General features: G+C 43.4%; 1 pseudogene; it reads left to right on the forward strand.

Annotated features, from left to right (window-relative positions):
- LOC149301633 (uncharacterized) overlaps window positions 1-25,096 on the forward strand; it is a 70,613-nt pseudogene that overhangs the window by 40,723 nt on the left and 4,794 nt on the right.

Raw genomic sequence — 25,096 nt, forward strand, 5'->3', positions numbered from 1 at the left:
CATTGAACAAAACCAAATCATTGCCTCCCAAATGTATCTCCAAAACAAGAGGGAGCAGAAACTGGCCTTCGCCAAAGACAGTAGCCCGTGCCACCACAGGACACGTTTTTCTTTCCATTCAACAATGGCCTTATCTGATAGCCACAGCTGGCTTCCAAAATGGCACCTCCTGGCTTGGCGGACCACACAGAACACCATGATGTGTCCGCAGATCCACACATGGTGTCTCATCACAGGGTGTACTGCATCTGAAACAGATCATACAAAAACACCATCAATAAGTCAGAGGTCGCAAACATGACCCATAGACCTGAGATTCCATCAACCGACCCTCTGCATATCTCGTTGATGTACGCCCAAGCCAGCCACTGTAGATGCAGCCCCTATACAAAAGGAGTATGTGGCAAATACAACTCCGTTAAGGCATAAACAATTTAATATTCTTGCTGGAACTGAACAAAACTGGAACCTGGTGATTGGTAGCCCATCCAAATAGCATAACAAAGGGCCAGGGGTATGTCCTTTAACTTGTAGGAATTTGTCTAAAGCTCTAACAGGACAGAGCTATTTATCACTGAATGATAGTAGTTGCAGCACCTTGTCATTTTTTGCCTGGTCTGATTTGGAGGAATAGATAAAAAGGAAAATAGACTGCTCGGATAGAGTAACATCTTGAAATAACAGGGCCTTATTGGAGAAATCTTGTCTTGAAGCTACCACTAGCTCGCTTATCCTCAGCATGCCAAAAAAGGCATTTAGTGCGGCTGCATGGAAAAGCATTGCCTTATAAGAGGAAGTGGATAGAGATGGCCAAATAACACTGAGACCCTTTAAAATATTGGGTGACAGAAGCTTGTGTGGGTCCTTAGTTATTATAGCTTCCCTGTACCGTCATTCCAGTAGCTTATGTATCCTAAAATCACTTGAAGTACCATGGCTATAGCCAAAAGGTTATCGCCGAAAGCCTGTTCTGTCTAGACAAAACTGTTAATCCTTTATCATGTAAGGACACACAAAACTGTAAGAAATGTATAACAGACACAGGGTACTGGTCAGCCAACCCTGAGCATCTTTGGACTGTCATAAATTCATTGGCCGCCCCAACACAGGTTTTCTTTGATGCAGGCGTCAATGACAATCCCAAAGCCAGAACTAATTTTCCCTGCCAATATTCCATATGTCCGTTAGCATCAGGTGTAGAGAATCTGCCACCTCTGGTGTAGAGAATCTGCCACCTCTGGAGCTAGTTGCCTGAATCGCTTCATCTGCATACAAGAAATAGAATCAGGAATCTCATTATCAATTCCAGGGAGGCTGCAAAGAGAATGTTATGCGACAAGCAATGCAATGTGAATGCACATTTTAATCTCATGACTTTATGTGATCTAGAGGTCAGTGAACTCACTACTTGTACAAACACCATGTTGTCACACCAGAGTTGGCCAACTCGCTTGTCCATAAATGTACGACAACTAAAATGGGGAACAATTGCAAGAATGTTAAGTCTAAAGTAATATCTGATTGTAATTATTGCACAGGCCACCTGTGGGCATACCATCTTTTCAAAAAGTGGACTAGAAAGCCTATTGAACCTGTATTATCAGAAAATATGTAGCTGGGCATCTAGCTTCTTAACCTCTCTCCAAATGGTTATACCACTGAACTTATCTAAGAATAGATCAAATGGTGGATAGTTTGCATCAACCTTGTCCTATGGTAAGGGTGTGAAATCCCACCAAAGGCATCACAGAGACATCTTAAGAAGGCCCTACCTGGGGCCACAACCCTAAAGTTGAAATTAAAGTGGCCAATGAGCTCTTGAAATTCCCTTAGTGTTGCCTTTCTAAGGGAAGCAAAGCAGTTGACCCTCTACCAGCATTGGTTAACCATATCTATAATTTTACCTAGGAAGGTAAGCTATTGGCATGGCCCTCTGTCTTACTTTGGTGAGAAAGGAACCCCCAACTCTCCAGCTAATGTTTCAAAACACTGTAGTAATTGGAGACACTGTCCAGAGCTAGATGCCCCCGTGAACAGGAAATCATCTAAATAATGTATAACCCCTTTTAAGCCCAATTTGGTCTTAAACACCCATTTCAAAATTGTGCTAAACATTTGAAAATTTGAACAAGACATTCAGCACCCCATAGGAAGTGTCAGATCCATATAAAATGTACCACCAAAACTAAAACCTAACCAATCAAATTTGCCTGGGTGAACTGGCAACAGGAGAAAAGCTGAATATCACATTTTGCCAACTCTGCTTTCAATCCGTATTTGTTGACTTCCCTCATGGAAGTGCCAAAGAGATATATTTAACAGTAGCCAATTGGTGTGGAATGGCATCCTTAACACAGTCTCTCTTGGTAAAAGAAAGATGATGTCAAAGCTGGAATTTCCCCAGTGTCTTCTTAGGGACTATCCCAATGGAGAGACCCACAGGTCTGGAACAGGAGGTTCCTGGAAGAGTCCAATCAACCTATCTTCGGAAACTTCCTTGATTATCATTTATATACCAGGTATCCCATTTGCCTAACTAATTTTAAGTTAGGAGCCAGAAAGGGGGACGAAATATCACAAAAAGGGGATCTTCAAACCATAAGTAAAACCTTTTAACAAGAACAATGCAGCCTCTCTGATGGGATAACGTTTCAGCCAGATAGAGAAGGTATCAGCATCTAATGAGCTAGGTCCCTTTTGTAGCAGGGGTGGCAGGGCCACCTACCTTTCTCGTATCTTGGTCCTTATGTCCCATTTGTCCCCTTATCAGGGTGCAGTTATTAAAGGCTTCATTCCCTCCACACAATGAGCAGTCATGCTTAAACCTACAGGGCTTTCGGTTACAGACACCCTGTGAGCCAAACTCCCAGCATAACAGTTTTTGTTGTTGGCTTGTTGGTCCTGAACCATGAAAGGAAGACAAAACAGGCGTTTTCTGGACCAGATGTCCACTATGCAAGCGCTCACCTTGTGTAGGCCTAGCAGAAGGGGAAGATGGCACCCCTGTAGCCATGGAAGTCCCAGGTATCGGGTTAGGCTGTGATACAGCCTGCAACTGGCCTGGACCCCGTGGTCAAGTGACCATTGATGAAAGAAACTGTTGCTCAAGTTCCTCACCTGGTGAAATGTCTGAAACATTACCATCCACTGTAGTTCGCTCACCCTCTGGAAGCCTCCTGACACATTGACTGCGAAGAACCCTCATCTTGGGCTTGTAACTGCTCAAGGGGAGTAAGACGAGAGCAAACTTTGTTAAATAATCTCTTTTGTTCCAACATCACAGCTGACATATGCCCAGAAGATGCATTTGGAACATATTCCACCCTCTCAGATTCCAAAGCCTGCAACCTGGATAGCACTGAATCCCAATGAATATCTTTATCACTATCCTCCTCTTTGGGGGCAGGGCCCTTCTCCCTCTATTCCTTTCTTTGGAGCTATTAGCAATTACTTTAACTGAGTAAATGATAGTTCCTATTATAAGGATGTGCTCCAAAAAACAAAGGCCATACTGAACAGAACAAACTTGAATTGCATAATATATCATCCATCCCAACATTAATGAATGTATATGTTTGTGTCACCAGCCATCCTTGTATTTAACGGTGGACTCCCCTCCAAATATCATCCATACTGGACCCAGCTTAGCATAAAAATTAATTTGAAAATGGCTGATTAACACTTGACATGTGGAACTGGGGTCCCCTGAAATTGTATGACACCCCTTGTAGAAGCACAGACATCCTCTCAACAAGGCTGACAATGTGACAATAATAAATGGCTGGGGGAAACAACAACAACAACAATAATAATAATAATAATAAATGGCTGCCACACTGATAGTAAAGGGGGGGGGGTAGCCAGCACAGAATGCTGTTATAAAGGGAATTAAGCACCAGCTGCCCTTGCATTTATTTGCAGACTCCCTCCCAAAAAATGTCCAGGCCAACCTGGCTTAGCATGAAAATTTTATTCCAAAATGACTGATTATAGATTGTTATGGCAATCTGTGGCCCTCTATAGTTGTTTGACACCCGCAACTGAGCCAGAGACCTCCCCAAACAAGTCTGGGAATGCAGTTATATAAATTGGCTGCCAATACAAAATGGCTACTGAGCCTCAACCAAATCAGCAAGGGAGGGTAGCCAGCACTGAATGCTGTTATAGAATGAATTAAACACCAGCTTAGCATGGAAACTTTTATTCCCAAATGACTGATTAGAGATTGTTATGCCAAACTAGGGCCCCCTGGGGATGCATAGCACCCTCCCTGAGCCACAGGCCTCCCCAGAAGAAGGCTGCAAATGCAGCTATAGAAAATGGCTGCCAATAGAAAATGGCTGCCACACTTCTCAGCAGCAAGGGAGGCAGCCAGCAGTGAATGAAACACCAGCTGCTCTTGTGTTTATGGGCACACTCCCCTACAAAAACCATCTGGGCAAACCCAGCTTAGCATGAACATTTTTAGCCTAAAATAAGACTCAGAGGTGGCATTGCCACTTCTTTCCTCTGAAATATAACCTGCAGCATTTGGTATTCACTCGTGGTCTCCCACCCAAATACTAACCAGGGCAGACACTGCTTAGCTCCCAACATCAGACAGGATCTGAGTCCTTTAAGGTATTAGTGGAATAGGTCTGATTGAGGATTGTTATGTAAAGTTGGGGCCCTCTGCAGTGGAAGGACCCTACTCACTGAGCCCCAGGCCTTCTTCCCACAACAAGGCTGCAAGGCAGCTATATGAAATGGCTGCCAACACAAAATGGCTGCCAAGCCTCCAACCAAATGGCTGCTACTGAAACTATTAACAGGGGGAGGAAGGTAGCAGGCACAGAACTTGAAGAGGATATTCACTTCCTCCCCCAGAAGCCCAACTGAGGGCTGCTGTGAAGAAGGACCCAAGCCCCCTTCCCAGCCCCATCACTTAGCCTCCAGAGATCTCTTGTCCTGCCAAGGGCTTCCCACAGTCAGGCCAGCTGGCTTCCTACTGGCTTATCCTGAATCAAGCCGGCTTTCAGGCCCCTCTTCTCCAAGGCTGGCCACAGGAGTGCTGGGCAGGAACAGGCATCTGAGGCCTCCTTCCTGCTCCAGCGTTTGAAGCCAAGTGAGAGGAGTTTGGGCAGGGAAGCCCCAAGCAAGCTAAACCCCGCCCCCTCCTCTCCCAACAGCCAGCCGAGCATGCTGTTTTCCTTTAACATGCTGGTCTCTAATGAGAGGCCAGCAAAATCTCCTCCCCAGCCCAAATGGTCGGGGAGAAGCATTATGGTGTTTGCCGCATGAGGCTCTTTTCAGGACGAAAAGTATCCAGAAAACTAAATGGTTAAGATACAAGGATGTCCTGAAAGAATCGCAAGGAAAACTAGAGATCAAAACACAAGAAGAACCTAAAGAATCTGGCCTAGATTGTCACTGGTATCTTTATCATCAAATGAGGGAGAGGTTTAACATAGATGTGGAATTAGAAGGACTACAAAATGCAAAATGGGAATTGTGGAAGCCATGCTCCATGTTCATTCCATGCCTGATGAGAGTGTTGGGTGCGAGGCATTGGAGAAGCCTCCAGCTGTGTTTCTCTAGCCAGAAGCCAAAGGAAGGCATTCTCCTCTGAGGGCCACTGGGGAGGTCAGGAGGTTTCAGCAGATGATGCGCTCATTTCACATCTAGCTACAGGGACATAGCCAGGGTCCTCTCCAATTCCCCACCCCCTGACCCCCCCCCCCTCCACTCTCACAAGGCATGGAGTGTAAGGACCATGGTGAACAGGTCTGAGGAAATGACATGCATGTGGCCACTAGACGGAGCTGTTGTGGAAGTCATTGACAGCTCTAGTGGCAGTTAGATGTCTCAGCATTTAAACAGTGCATCATTGGAAGGTTGATGCAACTGTCAACTGTCATTCTCAACTGTCACTGAGGAAGAGTCAGACAGTGTGTGCCTCAGAGTGGGTTGTTACTGGTGTGGATGGTGGAGGGTGTCGATGTATATAGTGTTGTACACAGTGGAACTTCTTATATGAATAAAAGCCTCATCTGAGAGAAGATTACAGTGTCTCTTTGCTCAGTGAGAAAGCGACAGGTGTTTCTTCAGCTCAGAAGCTACTGACTACAGTCAAGGTGCATAATCTGGCGCCATACGTTAACGTGTTGCCTCACGTGCTGCGCAACATAGCAACATCATAAGCGTTTTACCATGGAGTATCTGTTGTGTAGGGGAGCTGCAGTAAATCCATGCTAGGTCCAGGGGGCTTTGTTTAGTGCAGAGGGAGGAAGGGGATACCCATCTCTGCATTGGCCCAAAGGAGGCATATGTCACCTGCGTATCTCACTAGCAGCATGCTGTTCTCTGTGTCTTTGAGTGATGCAGGGTTTCTTGACAAACCAAACCTAACCCTAGTCTCTTTTCTCAGGAACGTCATCTCACCTTCTTTGTATACAGCTAAGGGGCATATTTTACTGGAAGAGACACTAGTGCAGGGCTACCAGGACCCCTCACTGCCCACCTGATGGCCAACACAGAGGCCAAGCGGAGAAAGTTGGGCTCCAAGAGAAAGAGGCTGTCAAAGTACAGCAACTCTTTGGTGAGTCACCATCCTGACTATTAGTTTCATTTGTGTCACTGCTGGGCCAACTCATGAAAGCAAGTGGAGAACATATTGTCCCAGTTTGGCAGAGAAAGTCTTGGTTAATCCTCTGTCGCCCCACTTTTTCAGGGGCTTTCCAAAATGTCCTGGTTTCTCTCTCCTCCTCCCACTTTCCCCCTTCTCCTCAGCTCTCTTGAGTTGCTGCAAAATGACTTCCAAGAAGTTTGCACCCCATCAACTCAAAAGGGGGGAGAGGAGAGGAGATAAGTTGCCAGGATCTTCCCTTCCCAGGAGGCTGAGGCAAAAGCTAACTACTGTGCCCTTCCCTGCTTGTGTGATCTTCCTCATAAACAACTTTGGCCATCCTACCACCTTCTGGTGTTGCTTCTCCACATGTGCCTTGCTTTTCCTGTCTGTGAAATGTTGGGGATATGGGGGGGCCATCTCTGGATCTAAATTGGGGGTGGGCCCATTGGTCCTCAAGTCCAGAGTGCTCCTCAGAACTGTTTTTTGAAAAATGACATTTGCCTCTAAAATTTGGCAACAAATGGCTAAATGCACCATAATTCTTTTGTGGCTAAATGTACTGTATGTGTTGGGATAGTCAGTATCCTAATCCATCCTCAGTATCCCAGCCATGGCCTAAATTATATTGTTTATTATATTTTATATTATATTGAAAGGATTTAAACCAAATTGATCTCAAAGGCAGTAGCTTTTTGCTTGCTGAGAGAATTTAAAGTTTATTTCCTGGAATGAATTCTGAAGTGATGAAATACTAATATTTCGGATGCACCGTGTGCTTTCCTCCCCTTTTGCTCAGTCACTCTCTGGATGAGGGCTATTTTCTATTTCAGGTGACCTTTGCAGATGTGGCAGTATATTTCTCAGAGGATGAATGGAATCTGTTGACGAAGAAACAGAAACTTTTGTACAATTATGTAATGATAGACAATTATGAGAATGTGGCTTCTGTAGGTAAGGAACCTGAACCCATTGCTCTTTCTATAAAGACTAGGGGCCCTTTCTTACTATATTATCAGGTCACTATGGTTCCACTAGAATTATAGAGTCATTGAGTTGGAATAGACCACAAGGGCCATCCAGTTCAAGCCCCTTCTGCCATGCAGGGATACACATTGAAATCACCCCCAAGAGAGGGCCATCCAGCCTCTTTTTAAAGACCTCCAAAGAAGAGGACTCCACCAAACTCTAAGGGAGTATATTCCACTGTCACAAAGTTCCTCCTAATGTTTAGGTGGAACCTCTTTCCCTGTGGCTTGCATCCATTGTGATGTCTCCTTTTCTCTGTGTCAGCAAAAAGCAAGCCTGCTCCTTGTGCAACATGACACCCTTTCAAATATTTAAACATGGATATCATATCCACTCTTTATCTTCTTTTCTCCATGCTAAACATAACCAGCTCTCTAAGCTGCTCCTCATAGAGCTTGATGGTTTCCAGAGCCTTCACCACTTTGGTTGCCCTCCTTTGGACATGCTCCAATTTGTCAACATCCTTTTTGAATTGTGGGGCCCAGAACCGGACACAGGATTATTCCAAGTGAGGCCTGACCAAAGCAGAATAGAGTGGCACTATTACTCCCCTTGATCTATAAACTATTCTTGTATTGATGCAGCCTAGAATCATATGGGCCTTTGTAGCTGCCGCATCACACTCTTGGCCCATGTTCAACTCTACTAGGAGTCATATTATTATTAATATTATTAACCTTTATTTATAAAGCGCTGTAAATCTACACAGCGCTGTACATACAATCTTTTAGTTAGACGGTTCCCTGCCCTCAGGCTTACAATCTAAGAAGACACGACACAAAAGGAGAAGGGAGTGGTGGTGGGGAATGGGATCAGGTCCAGCAGTTCTTCTACACCTCCGAGGCCTGTACCAAGGCAGATGGACTGGAGGAAGGGCTTGGCTTCTTAATGTATGGTTAAAAGATTCCTTTCAAGCCTAGTTTAATTGTGATAGCAACATCCTGTAGAATATTTGAATCTGTAGTTCAGTCAGGCGTTATTGCGCTCCAGGTTCTAAGGATTCTAAAAACCCCATCCTAAACTGCCAATTCTAGGATTTTTTGGAAAGAAGTCATGGAGATTAATGCTTTTCACTCCCAAATGGTACTCAGCACATCCCTGAGCAAGTTTCTAACCTTTTATGGCCCTTCTTCCATCCTTTTAAGGCTCTGAAGAGTCTTCTTGGGGGGGAAAACTTCCCTTGGGCCTGCAATGGCTCAGAGAGGGCCCAATAGTGGCAAAATGGCCTCCACTTCCCCAAAGGGATGCTGCAGGTTGTTGGGGGCAAAATATTATTTCATTTCTTCTTCGTGGTCTCTGCGAATCATACAAATGGGTTTCACTGCGCCTGTGCAGTGCTGTTCGGAAACTTCTAGAATCACTGGGCAAAGTACACTTTGCAACATATGGCAATTTTTTGGCGGTAATTCCACCCATCCGTTATAGGTTTTGGCAATGCACTGACTACTGTCCACACTTAAAAGTAACTCACAGACACAGTTGATTTCACCCAAGTCCTTGGAGGTTTTCTATCCTGAGTTGCAAAATAATACAAATATTTGCAAGCTCTCTGACTTCCATCAACTTCACCATCTCTTGTACACACAACTCCAGTCCAATCCACGCCAATCCGCATGTGAGCTGTATACTGTATTAGTTGTGAGTCATCTAGTGCCAAACAGCATGAAGTGACCGCTGCAGTTATCATGCCTTGGTCTCTGAGTCAGACTCTATGGCAGTCTCACAGGAAATGATGCCACTTGTCAATCAAAATATTTTAAATCATGTTTAATGGAATATTTTTTCAACAGCCCTTTGACTATCTGCTTCGACCAATTCCCTTAAGGCAGTTTACTACAATCTCTTCTTTGCTCCTGTCAGTAGGGATACAATTGTTCCATGGATTTCGGGACATCTGCAATAGTGTCATGCTTGGGTCACTCTCAGCAACTTTATTAATTTAATATCAAATAGGGAGGGTTCAACAAGGGCTAAATCTTGGGGTAACACCCTCCTCTCTTAATTCTGATACTCATTCTTGACTGTGATTGTCCTTGTTTACAGAAGAACTTGTGAGTCATGAGAGAGTCCACACAAGAAAGAAGTCACATAAATGCCAGCATTGTGGAAAAAATGTTGCTTGCAAGTCAGTCTTAGACATACATCGGAGAGTCCACACAGGAGAGAAGCCATATAAATGCCAGCATTGCGGGAAATGTTTCTCTCAGAAGTCAAGCCTAGTGACACATCAGAGAGTCCATACAGGAGAGAAGCCATACAAATGCCAGCATTGTAGGAGAGGTTTTTCTTCAAAGTCAGACCTAGTGAGACATCAGAGAGTCCATACAGGAGAGAAACCATACAAATGCCAGCATTGTGGGAAAAGTTATGCCTACAAATCAGTCCTTGTCACGCATCAGAGAATCCACACAGGAGCAAAGCCATACAAATGCCAGCATTGTGGGAAATGTTTTTCTTTGAAGGGAGACTTAGTGAGACATCCGAGAGTCCACACAGGAGAGAAGCCATACAAATGCCAGCATTGTAGGAAATGTTTTTCTTCAAAGTCACACCTAGTGAAACATCAGAGAGTCCACACATGAGAAAAGCCATACAAATGCCAGCATTGTGGGAAATGTTTTTCTCGGAAGTCATACCTAGTGACACATCAGAGAGTCCACACAGGAGAGAAGCCACTCAAATCTCAGCAGTAAACTAACATTGTTTTTGTCAATAAGAATTACAAAAAGTATATTTTCAATCCAATGATGCAAAGAAATGCCCTTGTGATTTTGTGTGTTATGTTTGTCTGTCTATATCTCTGTTTATGTTTTAAAGTTATAGTTTGTTAAGTTTAATTGCTATTAGTATAGATAATTGCTTCAGGTTATAATATTGGCTGGGGATTATGGGTCATGGTATAGGTCAGCTAGATAGGGTGTGCTGGGATTTTTTTTACAACTGGCTAGAATAGTTATGGGAATGATAGCTTTGGGAAAGTGTGGGATGTTGTCTGAAGAAAGGTGTGGGCAGGTATTAACAGAAAGGGGCTAGTTTCTGGGAATGGCAAAGGGGTATTGTTCCCTTTGGGGCATAGACTGTGCGACTGTGGAGGTGGGGTCTAGGTTTGGTAGAAGGTGGAGGTTTAGGTGTTGGGGTTTCAATGTATTCTTTGTCTTGGGGAGGACAGTTCTGGTTTAAACACTGACTTTCTGATTATGTGTTCTCAATAAAGTTATTTGTTGTTTCAATGTGTTGGACTCTTTGATGCACAGAAGTTCTGAATTTGCACAAAATACACTTTATTCTCTCATCAGTCCTCAGCTCCATTCCCAGCCATAAGAAGAGCAGAGGCAAACACACACAAACACATACCAAACAGACAGATAGAGCTATATGTACAAAGCAGAGCCTTCCTTCCTTCCCTTTCCCTCCTGCGCCCAGCTCCTCCTTGGACTCCATTCTGGCATCCTCCAAGTCTCCTCAAAGGAAAGAAGGAAGAAAGAGAGGAAGGAAGGAAGGGTGCACTCCTTCCCTTTTCGCAAAGGCTGCCAACGGAATAAGCCTCAGCAGCAGCAGCAGCAAGGCCCTGGCGATCCCTGCGCATGCTCAGGAGGGGCCTTTGGGGCATGTGCACATGCTCAGTCTCAGGTCCTGAGGAAGCCATTGCTGCCCTCACAGTCTGTTCAGAGGGAGGAAGAGGTGGAAGTGGGGGAGAGATATGTATGAGAAAAAGGGGGCAGGGGGCACTTGAGGAGAGGCATGGCCATGGAGGGAGGGGGCAGGGTCCTTTAGATGTAAAAAGGGCTTTGAGGAGCCCCTGCCTCCTGGAAAGTGGGGCAGAGGAGAGACCCTCCCTCCCTTCCTCCTCATTTGGGGGGAGATAAGGGCTCGCAAACCACCCTCTATGGTCTTCCAATGGGGGCACCCTCTTCATCTCTGGGAAGAGGGGAGGCTCCCAGTCAAAAGACTTGTGACAAATAAAAAGCATCAGATAGCATAGGCTTCAATAGCATTTGAAACAATTTCATATATTTTAAATAGCATTTTCCCTGGGGGAAGGGGCTCTGTCTGTGAGGGAGAGAAGAGCCCAGATTTAGGCCAAAGCCAAGAGCAGGCAGACAGAGGGAGCTCAAAGCCCCTTCTGGGGAGAGGGATTCCCCCCTGGCAACTAGGCTTAGAGGCCCACAGGATCTGAATTAGCCCCCCCCACCCCCCCACCCCCCCCACACACATATCCTTTCCTTACCCTTCACAACAACCCTGCAAAGATCAGTCATCCTCCTCTGGGAACATGCAGAAAGGACATGGAAGTCATTGTTAGTTCTTTGTCTGAAAGTCCCCTTCATTGAAGGGATGGAGGTTAAAGGAAGGAAAGAAGGAAAGTGCCAAGGGAAGAGATGGCATAAAGGGGGCTGCTGAAAGACAGGGGGCATTTGGATAGGACCCCCTCAGCTGCCATTTTGGGAAAGAGGGCTCTGCCTCTGGACAGAGAGACGGAGAATGTGCTCATTTGGGGAAATGTTAGGGTCCCTCTATTGGGCCACATTCTCCTCTGCCCTGGAGCCTTCTTTTGAAGCCCCATAGACAGGGAAGATCCAGACCTTGCCCTCCCCAGGAAAGGAAGCCCCCTCCCTTTGCAGGCCCCATAGATGGAGGGAAGATAAGAAGATTATAAAGAGGGGAAATACCCTGGAGTGGACGGATTTACAGCTAGATATTATACAACATTTCAAGGGGAAGTAGTGGATCCACTATATAAATGGTTTAATTCTCTTAATGCAGAGGGGATTCCAGACTCATGGGAGGTAGTGAGTATCACTTTAATTCCTAAAGAAGGAAAGGACAGCTTGTTAATGACTAATTGTAGACCAATAAGTTTGCTGAACACTGATTATAAGAGATTCACACAAACGCTTGCCAGCAGACTGTAGGGAATTTTGAATTCGACAATTGGGAAGGAGCAAAAGGGGTTTTTACCAGGCAGACAGATTAGGAACAATATCAGAACGATTATAAATTGTCTTGAATTTTACCAGGTCAATAATGAGAAAAAATGTGCTATCATTGCTATTGACACGGAGAAAGCCTTCGACGGCGTGAGATGAGATTTTTTGATAGAAGTGGTAAAAAGTATGGAAATGGGAGACAATAAGGCAAATATATAATCGGCAAAGAGCTTAATTATCAATGGAGAAAGATCCCAAGGATGTATGATCAATAAGGGCACAAGGCAAGGATGCCCGATGTCACCGCTCTTATTCTTAGAAGTGATGGAAATTTTGATTTCCTCTATTAAATGTAATCCAAATATAAAAGGGATTAACAGGAAAGGAAAGGAAACCAAGATAAGAGCGTTTGCGGATGACGTGGTAACAGTTTTGGAGGACCCAAATCGGGGCAGAGAACCGCTGCTACAGGAGCTAAACAAATTCGGCAAATTTACAGGACTGAAAATCAATAAAGACAAGACAGTGTTGATAACTAAAAATATGACTGGAGAAGAGGTAGAGGAATGAAAGAGGAAACCGGGCTTCCAAGTAGGAAAGAAACTGAGGTGCTTAGGAATTTGGATTTCTAAAGACAATAATTATTTAGGGGTATGGAAAGACATAAGGGAAAATTTAAGGAGATGGAGCTGGTTAAATCTTTCACTACTAGGCAGAATTGCCATCATCAAAATGGCAGTTCTACAGAAAATTATGTTTCTGCTACAAAATTTGCCAATAGAGATTAAGGATAAGATATTTAAAGGTTGGGAAGCCGAGCTAAAAAAATCCATATGGAAAGGACACAAACCTTGGATTAAATGGGAGGAGCTCAAAGATGCTTCAGAGAGAGGGGCTATTCGCTCCCTGCGTTCAGATTATATTACTGTAATCTAATTTGGATCCAAAAATGGATTAAATTAGAGGACAAAGAAATGCTTGATCTAGAGGATGTGCAGTTAAGATTTGGTTGGCACGCCTTCTTATGTCATGAGAAGTTGGGGATGAATAAAGACTTCAATAATCATCCAATGAGGAAATCTTTACTACTCACTTGGAACAAGATTAAAAAGACATTATATTTTAAGTTAGCACTTCAGACATCGGCCCGGAAGGCACTCTTCAGTAGATGGATAAGCATCAGTAATTGGCTCACTTACAAACATTGGCTTAAGAAGGATCAATCAGGGAATTGGTCGATAAGATCTAGGGAAGATATTGACAAGGATGGACATAATATACAGTGGTTTAATTCCTACCAGTTAAAACAAAGATTTCTGGTAGACAACAAAACAATAGGAATTGAAGCCAGACTAAACGGACTGGATGATTTGTTCTGGCAACCTGATAAGAAAAAGATATCCAAATGACACAAACTACTGTTGAGGAGGAATATGGAACAGGAGACTGTAAAAGAGTATATGGTGAAACGGGCGCAGGATATGGGATGCAAAATGGAAATGGAAGAATGGCAAAACGCCTGGAATAGAACAAATAAATTTACAGTAGCACAGGATCTAAAAGAGAATCACATGAAAATAAGGAACAGGTGATATTACACCCCATGGAAGCTAATAAAACCCTTATAAATTAGCACAGGGGAATTGTTGGGGGTGTGATTGTGAAAAGGGAAACATCTATCATATATGGTGGCATTGCAGGGAAATTCAGAAACTTTGGAAGAAAGGAAATGACTCAATACAGCAGATATTGGGAATAAAATTCCCAATGAGCCCTAAGTTGTACTTACTCAATATAACTTTGATTTTAAGCCCACAGGACGAAATACAATATTGGAGGATTATATTTTGTAACAGCAGCTAGAATCGAAATAGCAAAGTTATGGAAGTCAGATGAGACTCCAAGACGGGAAAATTGGATGCAGAGAGTTAATGATTACAGGGAACTGGACAAACTCTCTTGTAGGGCTCATAATTACGATATGGAAAAAGAGAAGAGGAATGGAAAAAGAATGGAACTTAAATCTGAAGCTCATTGAGGTCTGAATTAACTGGAATTGAATCTACAAAGTTTGTTCTTCAAACATTTGTTTAAATGTGTATTTTTATTTCCTGATTAATTATAGGTCAGTAGAAGAAAGTTTGAGTCTCCTGCTCAAAGTAAAGCATGATAAAGAAGGAATCGAATACTGCGAAGTTATGCATACGGTATTTTGACAATAGATAAGAACATAAATGAAAACTGATATTATCAATAAGCAATTGGGATATATTGTGTTCATACGTTTTAGAGTTGTGCATCAAATTTGTGTTTAAAAGCAGGGTTCGGTTATAATATGATGAAAGTGAGCTCTTTGAAAGGCCAAGAAGACAGAAAGCAGAAAGTGGGTCCAAGGAAACGGAAAGATTTGTGACAGTGATGTTATGGACACTGGATTTGTATCGTTTTTTTCTATTTTATGACTCAGAAAATAATAAAGATTATATAAACGTCAAATTTGTAATGAAGATTACTGTGTATTGTGGAAAGAAAAGATAATATCTGGGGGAATATGTACAAAGGATTTACATTGAAAAGGGGAGGGAATAATTCCAGTTCAAAATAAAATTGGTATAGGTTAAGTATGAAGACAAATAGAGAATTATGGACTCTCATCCATAGGGTCGCCATGAGTCTAAATCGACTTGAGAACAAGAAAAGATGTAAAGACTAATTAGCCAGAGATAAAAGAGGATTATTTAAAGAAAGGAGCTAGCTGTCGATTTAGGTTTGGAAGTTTATTCTAATGTATTTTGCATTTAGAATTATATGTATATATGGCATTCCTATGTATGTATGGTAATTTAAAGGTTGTTCATTTGTTTGTTATAAGTACTATGCATGTTTTTAATTCATCTTTATTTAAGTTTCCAAATACATAAAACACAACCAATACATAATCCAAATAAAAATTGCTTGTAAAAGCAAATCTGAGTCTTGACTGGTCTTTTGGGACCCTCTTAAGTCTTCCTTTTCCTTCTTCTGAATCTGAGCCCATTTGAATGTCCTTCGCCTTGAAACCTCCCTCCGAAATATGAAGTCTAGCTGTGAATTATTCTTTTACAATTTAAGTAAAAAAAGAAAGAAACTGCAAATTTTTCCATTCGATTTTACATAGAAAATTTGTCTACTTCTCTTACTATTTTGTAAGGTTAACAACAACTGAAGAAATGTATATTTATACAGATGTTCACATCAATTTCATTATATAGATCTCTCTCTGTTGTTTTTAATATACACAGTGAGTCATTCAATCATCCTCTGTTGACCTGGGATTTATATAAGAAAGCAAAAAGAAACAGAATATGCTTATATTCAACTTATAACATGAATAACATAATATTCTTAAAGGTTCTTACATTTCATTCTCCCAAATCCACTGAGAACAGTAAAAAGAGAGGACTTTGATTAGTCCTCCACTAGCGACAAGTTTAATTCCCATTCTTTTCCCCACTTTATCAAAACGTTCTTCCACTCCTCCTTTCTTCTGCCGTTATCATGATTTTGGGATATACATGAAAGTCTATCCAATTCCCTGGACTCATTTACTTTCACATCCAGTTTCCCCAAGTTGGTCTCTTATCAGATTTCCATAATTTAGCTATTTCTGTTCTAGCTGCCGTAACAAAATAAACTAAAATTCTCCAAATTTTGTTTTCTTCTTTTGAATTTAGTACCGAAGTTATAGTCAAAAGATACAACTTTGGGTTCATTGGGAATTTAATTTCAAGTATCTGTTGAATGGATTCATGAATCATTTCCCAAAATGTCTGAATTGCCTCACAACCCCAACACATATAATAATAATAATAATAATAATAATAATAATAATAAATGTTATTTATATACCACTTTTCCATAAAGATCAAAGCGGTTTACACAGAGTGGTAAAGGGCACCCTTTTTGTTTTTACATCTCCAACAGTTTCCGTCCGATACTCTATACATTTCTTTTCATTTTCCAGGGAGTAAGGTACCATCTATTCAAGTTATATGTATTTTAATACAATAAAGATTTAAAAAAGAAACCTTCTGGGTGACCTTGGGGAAGTTGCACTCTCTCAGCCTCAAGGGAAGGCAATGGCAAAGCTCCTCTGAACAAATCTTGCCAAGAACAAGCCAGGATAGCGTCGCCATAAGTCAGAAACCACTTCAAGACACACAACAAAAACAACGGTTGTGTTAATGGTCAGAACTTGCCTTGTGTCCCAAATCGGAGGGAGCAGAATATGAATGAAAACGGCAAGACTAAGAAGGGGTCCCAACTCCCCCAAGCCCCCAAGCAGCCCTCTCCTGCCTTCCCCCCAAATGCACCTGAGAGGTCCGTGGGACAGCAACCAGGGCCTCCCCAGAAGATCCCAAAACCAGGACAGGTTTCATGCAAGAGAGTAGAGGAAGATGGGTTGCAAAATACGTCTCTGGCACATTTCTTGAATGAGGAAGAACTAGAGTATCTCAGATGACAGCCTGCTCCATTGTGGCTGAGGAAGACCTTTTGTCTTGAAACGTCCTCCATCAGTTCCCAAAGACAGGGATAACAGCACTTTATTCAGTTTCATATCATCTATTTTAGCATGTCCCCTAGAGCAGATACATTGGAGGGAGTTTGTGTCTTGTAATTGTTCCTTTTGTTGTTTTGTTGTAGCCCATTCTTAATTATATGTATTGCCATTGTACTGAAGCCTTTGTGTACCTGTACTCACAATTACCCTTGTTTATATTATTTGTTGTAGAAGTCATTCTGTATTACCTACATTAGTAGGTTATTCATAGTAATAAACTGAAATTAGTTTTTACATTATCATTGTTTAGATGTTATTCTGCATGACATCAGTATGTTATTTAGAGTAGATAAATTGAAGCTGATTTGTGTATTGTAATTGTTCTGTGTATACATAATACATACATACATATTATCAGACATAACTCCAGAGAGTGTTAGCCTTTTGGATGCCAGAAGGTTCCTCTCCTTCTTCAGAGCAAGAAGCAACACTTCAGCTCCCTCTAGAAGATAAAGCAAAAAGGCTTCCAAAAGAACTGAAGCCTTGGGCAAGTCACACTCTCTCAGCCTCAGAGGATGGCCATGGGAAACCCACTCTGAAGGAACCTGCCAAGAAAACCCCTTCAGAGACTCCCATAAGGTCACCATAAGACCTGGAAACAACTGGAAGAGAGACCCCAAGAACAACATTGGGAAATAGGTGCAAGCCATGCCTTGGGAAAGTGTAATGACTGGGCTCCAGTCAATGGAGGTCTTCTTCAGGCAGAAAAGGGAGGTTTATGCAAATGCAGAGTGACATCACTGCTACGGAAGGCTCTCTTGACCAATCAGAGAGCAAGATGAAGGTTCTTCTGGAAGCTTCCGTCAGAAGGAGATATAAGGCCTGAGAGACCAAGAGACAGTTGGGGGAATTGTGTCGGTTGGAGATCGAGAGAGAGAGTTAAAGAGCGGATCTTGGAAGTTAGTCTCAGAATTGGACATTTAGGTTTATTTATTTGTTTTAATCCCTTGTATGAATTCAATATTATATACTTACAAATATTGTAACCTGCAAGATTCCTAATATCTTGTATGACTTATATTTTAGTTATATTTTGTTATTTATAGTAAATATCTCCCTGGAGTATCTACTACTTGACGCTCCTTTTACACGTTTCTTGGCTTGGTTGATGCTTGGAAGATCAGTAAAGGAGGAGAAATAAGGTTCCTTAACTGGTCCCAGTGTAGGTTAAGGGAAACCCTTTTATCATTCTCTGGATGATGGCAGCGTGATTTCAGGAAGTTAAGGGTCTGCTGGGCTAAGAGCCATAATGTCTAAATGTCTAATTAACGATAGCCTTTTGGCTGAAAAGAGAGGTATAAAATTATTATTATTATTATTATTATTATTATTATTATTATTATTACAGAACCGCGGTTTGACTGCTTGGACCACCGGAGATCATCACAGTGAGTCAGTTGGAAAAGCCCATCTCACTCCAGAAAACAAAGGTACTTGAGGAGTTTGCACTCTACGTCTTTCTGTAACAATAGCTACAAAACTGATAATAGCATTTGGGACATTTAGTCTTTTAAAAACAAATATGGCAGATTTAAATGCTGCTTTAAAACCTCTTTCCATCTGCCAGCTTTGCTCTGGTTTTGGGGGGAAATGAGAAAGTGTTGGGAGGGAGGGACTGCCAACAGAATTAGGAGATGCATTGCAGGCTATGGACAGTTTGAGGCCAAGAAAGGTCCAAAACACACAGCAGCAATAGTCCAGTGTGAGAGCGCTTTAACTGCCCTGGCCTCAGTGCTAGGGAATCCTGGGAACTGGAGTTTATTGTGGCACCAGAGTTCTCTGACAGAGAAGGCTCAATGTCTCAAAAAACTACCTTTCCCAGAATTCCCTAGCACTGAGCCAGAGCAGTTAAAGCAGTCACAGATTGGATTATTGCTGCAGTGTGTTTTGGATTTAGGTGACCCATTGCAAATCACACTCTCTCAGCCTCAGAGGATGGCAATGGCAACCCCTCTCTGAAGAAACCTTCCAAGAATACCCCATGATAAGGATGCCTTAGGGTTGTCATAAGTTGGAAATGACTCTAAGACACACATGAAGAAGAGAAAAAAGTGCAATTATTTCTCAGGTTGTACATGGGAATGGGAGGCAGTGTGCTGCAGTGGTTTGAGTGTTGGCTTACAACTCTGGAGGCCAGGGTCTAGTCCCCCACTCCTCCGTGAAACCAGCTGGGCAAGAAGTCACACTCTCTCAGCCTCAGGGAAGGCAATGGCAAACCTCCTCTGAACAACTCTTGCCAAGAAAACCCCAGGAGAGGCTCCCTAGAAGTCGGCAATGACTTGGAGCTACAGCACAAAAAACAACACAGCCTCAAGAAAGAGACAGCATGGTTTAGTGGCTGGAGCATTGGACTATGACCCTGGAGACCAGGGTTCGAATGTCCTCTTGGCCATGGAAACCCACTGAGTGACCTTAGGCAAGAAGTCACACTCAGAGAGAGGTCCTTGCAAAACCACTTCTGGACAAATCTTGCCAAGAAAAGCCTGCAAAGGGCTTCCCTTAGGGTTGCCATGTCAGAAACAACAAGAGAAGTAATACTACTAACGGGGCTTAGTCACACCTCAAAATTCAGATAGCTAGAAAGAAAGAAAGAAAGAAAGAAAGAAGACATGGGAGTTGTAGTCCTAGTTGAGAGGGATTGGAGGGGCCTTACTACAGGGCAGGACCCCTCCTCTTTCTGGCCATGTGGATGCTGGGAGATCCAGTCCAGGAAATACACTTTAAATCCCATTGGCAAGAGAAAAGGCTACTACTGCCTTTCAGATCCAGTTTGCCCCAAATCCTTTATGAGGCCAGAAACCCCTTTGTTAGGAAGCAAACACCAAATATCTCAGGAAGGCCCTATATCTCCCAAGGCCCCCTCCCTCCATGACCTCCTTCCTCTCTTCCCTTCAGTCTCTCTCTCTCCCCTGAAGGCCTCAAACTGTCAACTGCCAAGCACTGAGGCAGAGGCAGCCATTTTGTGTTCTGGTGGCCATTTTGTGTTTCATTGACCATTTTGTGTTCTGGTGGCCAACCTTCTCTGAGGCCTCAGTGGAACGGAGGCTTCTCTTTCTCTCCTGAGGCTCCACAGTCAGAAGGAGGCCAGGCTCTTTGGGCCAAAAGGAAGGAAGTGTGTCCCTTTTTGTGTGTTTTGTGTCTCTTTTCTGAGAGGGTTTTCTTACACAGCTCTGCTCCTTCTGGGGAACATGGATTTTAAAAGGGATCAGAAATGGGGAGGATAGTTTTAATACAAGCCTTATTCTTCTTCTTCAGAAACATCGGGCTTTGGCTCCTAAGAGGAGGCTAGTACCCCAAAAAAGGCCAAAAGTGGCTCCTTTGGGAGGTTTTAAAAGTCTCCCCAGTTTCCTTATTAATAGTTTTTCAGGCAAGAAGGAAGGTGCCAGACTAGACCATCTCATATTACCAAGAATGAAACAAACAAACATACAATCAAAGAACAACAATAAGAATAAGGATTAGACAGAAAAAAAACTCCTTATTTTTTAAAAAAGCAAAACCATTTTTAACAGGATAAAAATTCGACTTGGGTGCTTCTATCCTTTTACAACCAACTCAGGCTTTATCGCATTATAGAAATAATCCGCATCGAAACCTTTTTAACTCTCCTGGTTCTTTCCTATGGAATCCTGGGATTTGTAGTTTGTTGTGGCATGAGAGCTCTCTGGCAGAGAAGGCTAAGTGTCTCAAAGGTAAAATCCCAGGATTCCATAGCACTGAGTAGTTAAAGCAGTGTCAAAGTGCCTTATTTCTGTAGTGCGGATGCAGCCTTCTTGGGAAAGTGGCAGATGCTGGGGAAAAGAGGAGGAATGCAGAAGGAAAGGAGGACGGATGGAAGGAGGGCCACCTGCAGCTGGACTGGCCTCCCTGAGCGGTCAAGACCTGAGCTGGGTTGCGGACGATGAGCACTGTTAATATTAATAGTAATATCTTTCACTATTGATTGTAATTAAGGAGGGGATCAGGTTCCTCCTTTCAATAGCATCAGGAAAATGTTTAGGTGTTGTTAAGGTTTGGAAGTCCTATTTGGGGGCTTTTTGTGTTCTCACAGCCATCGGGTGCCATCAGGAATACTTTTCTTTAGGATCAGAAATCCTGTTTGGGGTCCCTTCCGACTTTAGGGCCCTTTCATCCCCCATTTTGTGTTCTCTCAAGGCCTCAAACTGCCAACTGCCAAACACTGAGAATCAAGAGGCCATTTTGTGTTCTGGAAGCCATTTTGTGCTGCTTGTGACTGTGGGGAATAATGTTCCAGAACCTTCTCTGAGGCCTCAGTTGAACAGAGGCTTCTCTTTCTCTCCTGAGGCTCCAGAGTCAGAAGGAGGCCAGGCTGCTTGGGCCAAAAGGAAGGCAGTGTGTCCCTTTGTGCCTTGGGCCCTCCATTTTGGGGCAAAGGAAGGAAGGAAGGAAGGAAGGAAGGAAGGAAGGAAGGAAGGAAGGAAGGGAGGGGTCTGTGGGGGGGTCTGAGGAAGGGGAGGCAGGAGACTCAGGGCCAGTGGGGAGGCTGGGCTTTGGAAGCAGGGAGAGAGAGGTGGGGAAAGAGACCTTCCCTTTGGGCCCTAGCTGGGGAGGGTCCCACCCGTCCTTGCCTCCCCCTTTGGGAAAGGCAACCCCCTCAGCCCCCTGGACTCACTCCTGCCACTCATTTCTAGGGCTGGGACTCAGAGGAGTTTCCTAGGCATTGTCACCTTCTGCCCTCCATGGCCATTGGCACTGACCTTTTCCCATTGCCTTCCCTCCCTCAGCCCTGTGGACCTCCTCCGCATTCAGAGCAACCATTCTCTACTGCTGAGGAGACGGCCTCTGACCCAGGGAAGCTCCAGCCATAAAGGACTGCAGAAGAGACCTTTCTGGGGCTGCAGGAATCAGGTTCTTTATACTGAAGGTAGGCCTTTATTCCTGGAGCTGGAAGAGGATCTTTGTTTAAATGTTTCAGTCCAGGATTATGTGGAAAGGTTGCAGCTGAGAGAGTGAGTCCATGCTTTGTAGGCATAAAGCCCCCAATTCCATCTCTAGCACCATTGTCTTCCCAGAAGGTGGAAGTGAGATTTCCAGACCTCAGACACACAGTTCGCCAGTGAGCCCTTTTTATGGGGACTGTGTGTGTACATGTTGTTTACTAGAGCTTTGTGAGATATTAGTTTCACTGGGTTTACATACATCTTCACTTCCCTCAAATGAGCATAATCTAGGGTGCAATGTTCAATCATAAGCCTATACATTTATACATTTTTGTTATATCAAATGCAACACATTCAGCAGTGTGCATCTTTTTCAAAAATATACAAGGAAAAGTGAAGAAATTGTGGATTTTACAATAGATCCATTCAGAAACAATGCAGACAAATGTACATGCCTAAATTTCTATGTGGCTTTAGCAAGCAGAGGGAGGAGGTGCACACCTCATGCTCCTGCCATGACTGACATAGACAAACACAGCAGTTAAGCTTAGAGAAATAGTCTCATTTGAAAAAATGAAATAATTATTTTGACCAGTGTCTAAATGGGAAGGGGGCCATGATGATGGGAGGGCATGGATCAGATCTGTAAGGTAATTCATGTCTCATTCAGCCCAAGAGCTAGAGCTTCTCCACCTGGGACATAAAGCAGGTCCTCCTCCTCCTCCTCTCTGTGAAAGAGAAGTCAGATTCTCATCAGTCATGACGACACAGCATGAAAAATTTGTATTCCTGAATTCAAAATCTGAGGAGTCCTGAATCCTATTGGTTAACTGTCGAGAGTAGACCCATTAAACCCATAAGTGACTGGTGAGTCAACATATAAATAAATCAAACTGATTCAGTGATTCTACTCTGATCAGGACTAGGCATAGGATACAGGCTAGGATTTAGGTCTGCATGTGGCTGGAACAGGATATTCCCAGGTCAAGATGAACAGGTAACAGTGTGGAAAATGGGCATTCTCCACATGGGCAGAGAAACTCTCAGAATTGTGACTTCTCTGCATGCAGAAGTCTGCCATAGGAATTGGGTGCTCCCTTTCCATCAGCTCAATCCTCTGGTGCCCCCTGATCCTGGGAGAAGGGCTGGATCCCATGGAAGGGGAAAAACTTGAGAAGATAGAGCTCCTTTCCTGCCCTTCCTGACGAGGGGCCTCCCTGGGGAAGGGACAGTTGTAGACCCATTCCACCCAGAGCAACACTGGAGCATAGAGAGTTCTGCTGGTTTGGCCATTGGGAGAATGAGGAACCACCAGGCCAGACAGCCTGACCCAGCAGAACCTTCTATGCTCCAGTGTTGTTCCGGGTGGAATCAGGCTACTGGATGTGAGGTATTAAGGAAGCATCCAACTGTGTTTCTGTAGTCAGAAGCAAAATGAAGACATGTTTCTCTGAGGGCCACTGTGGACCTCTGCAGGTTTCAGCAGATAATGCACTCATTTCACATCTAGATATGAGGAAATAGTCAGGACTTTTTCCAGTTCCCATCCCCTGATCCCCAGCTACTCTCACAAGGCATGGAGTACCTGTTGTGGAGGGGAGCTGCAGTGAGTCTTCTAGGTCCAGGGGGCTTTGGTTGGTGCAGAGGGAGAAAGGAGATGCCTCGGCCCAAAGGAGTCATTCGTTACCTGCCTATGTCCCCAGCAGGATGCTGATCTCTGACTTTGAGTGCTGCAGGGTTTCTTGCTAAACCAAGCCTTACCCTGGTCTCTTTTCTCAGGAACTTCATCTCGACCCTCTTGACACAGTGTTGGGACATCGTTTGCTGGAAGTGACCCAAGTACAAGGCCACCAGGATCCCCTGCCCACCTAATGGCCAACACAAAGGACAAGCAGAGGGAGTTGGGCTCCAACAGAAAGAGGCTACCAAGGTACAAAAACTCTTTGGTAAGTTGCCATCCTGACTATTAGTTTCATATGTGTCATTGCTGGACCGGCTCATGAAAGCAAGCGGAGAACATCCTGTCCCAGTGTGGCAGAGAGAGTCCTGGTTAATCCTCTGTCACCTCATTTTTTCAGGGGCTTAGAAAATGTCCTATTTCTCTCTCCTCCTCCCACTTTCCCCCTTCTCCTCAGGTCAGCTCAGTTGCTGCAAAGTACATTCCAGGTTCAGAAGAGTCTGCAGCCCATCAACGCAAAAGAGGGGAGAGGGGAGGAGAAAAGTGGGCAGGGTCTTGCCATTGCCAGGAGTCTCCACCAAAAGCAAAATGCTGTACCCTTCCTCACTTGAGTGATATTTATCATTAATAATTTTAGCCATATTGATCCCCTTCTGGTGTTGCTTGTCGACATGTGTCTTGCTTTCCCAATCTGTGAAATGCTGGGGGATATGGAAGAATATCTCTGGACCTAAATTGAGGGTGGGCCCAGTGGCCCTCAAGCCCAGAGTACTCCCCAGAAGTTCTTTTTAAAAATGAAATTAGGTGAGATGTGGCTAAATGTACTATAATTTATTGGTTATTAAATGTACTATACATGTTGGGATAGTCAGTACCCTAATCAATCAATAATATCCCAGAAATGGCCTAAATTATATTCTTTATTATGTTGTATATTATATTGAAAAAATTTGAGACAAACTGGATCTCAAAGGCTGTAGCTTTTTGCTTTCTTGCAGAATTTAAAGTTTATTTCCTGGACTGAATTCTGAATTGTTGAAACAATATTTGTGATGCACCATGTCTGGATAAGGGCTAATTTCTGTTGCAGGTGACCTTTGCAGATGTGGCGATATATTTCACTGAAGAGGAATGGAAACTGTTGACGAAAAAGCAGAAACTTATGTACAGTTCTGTGATGATGGAGAGTTATGAGAATGTGGCCTCTGTGGGTAAGGAACCTGAATCCATTCCCTTCCTGTGAAGACTGAGGGCCCTTTCATAATTCACTGTCAGAGCGCTATGATTCCACTTTAGAATTATAGAATCAAAGAGTTCAAATAGACCACAAGGACCATCCGGTTCAATCTTCTGCCA

The sequence above is a fragment of the Sceloporus occidentalis genome, unplaced genomic scaffold, assembly GCF_023333645.1.
Source record: "Sceloporus occidentalis isolate IW3139 unplaced genomic scaffold, rSceOcc1.0.p SCAF_21, whole genome shotgun sequence".
Classification (NCBI taxonomy): domain Eukaryota; kingdom Metazoa; phylum Chordata; class Lepidosauria; order Squamata; family Phrynosomatidae; genus Sceloporus; species Sceloporus occidentalis.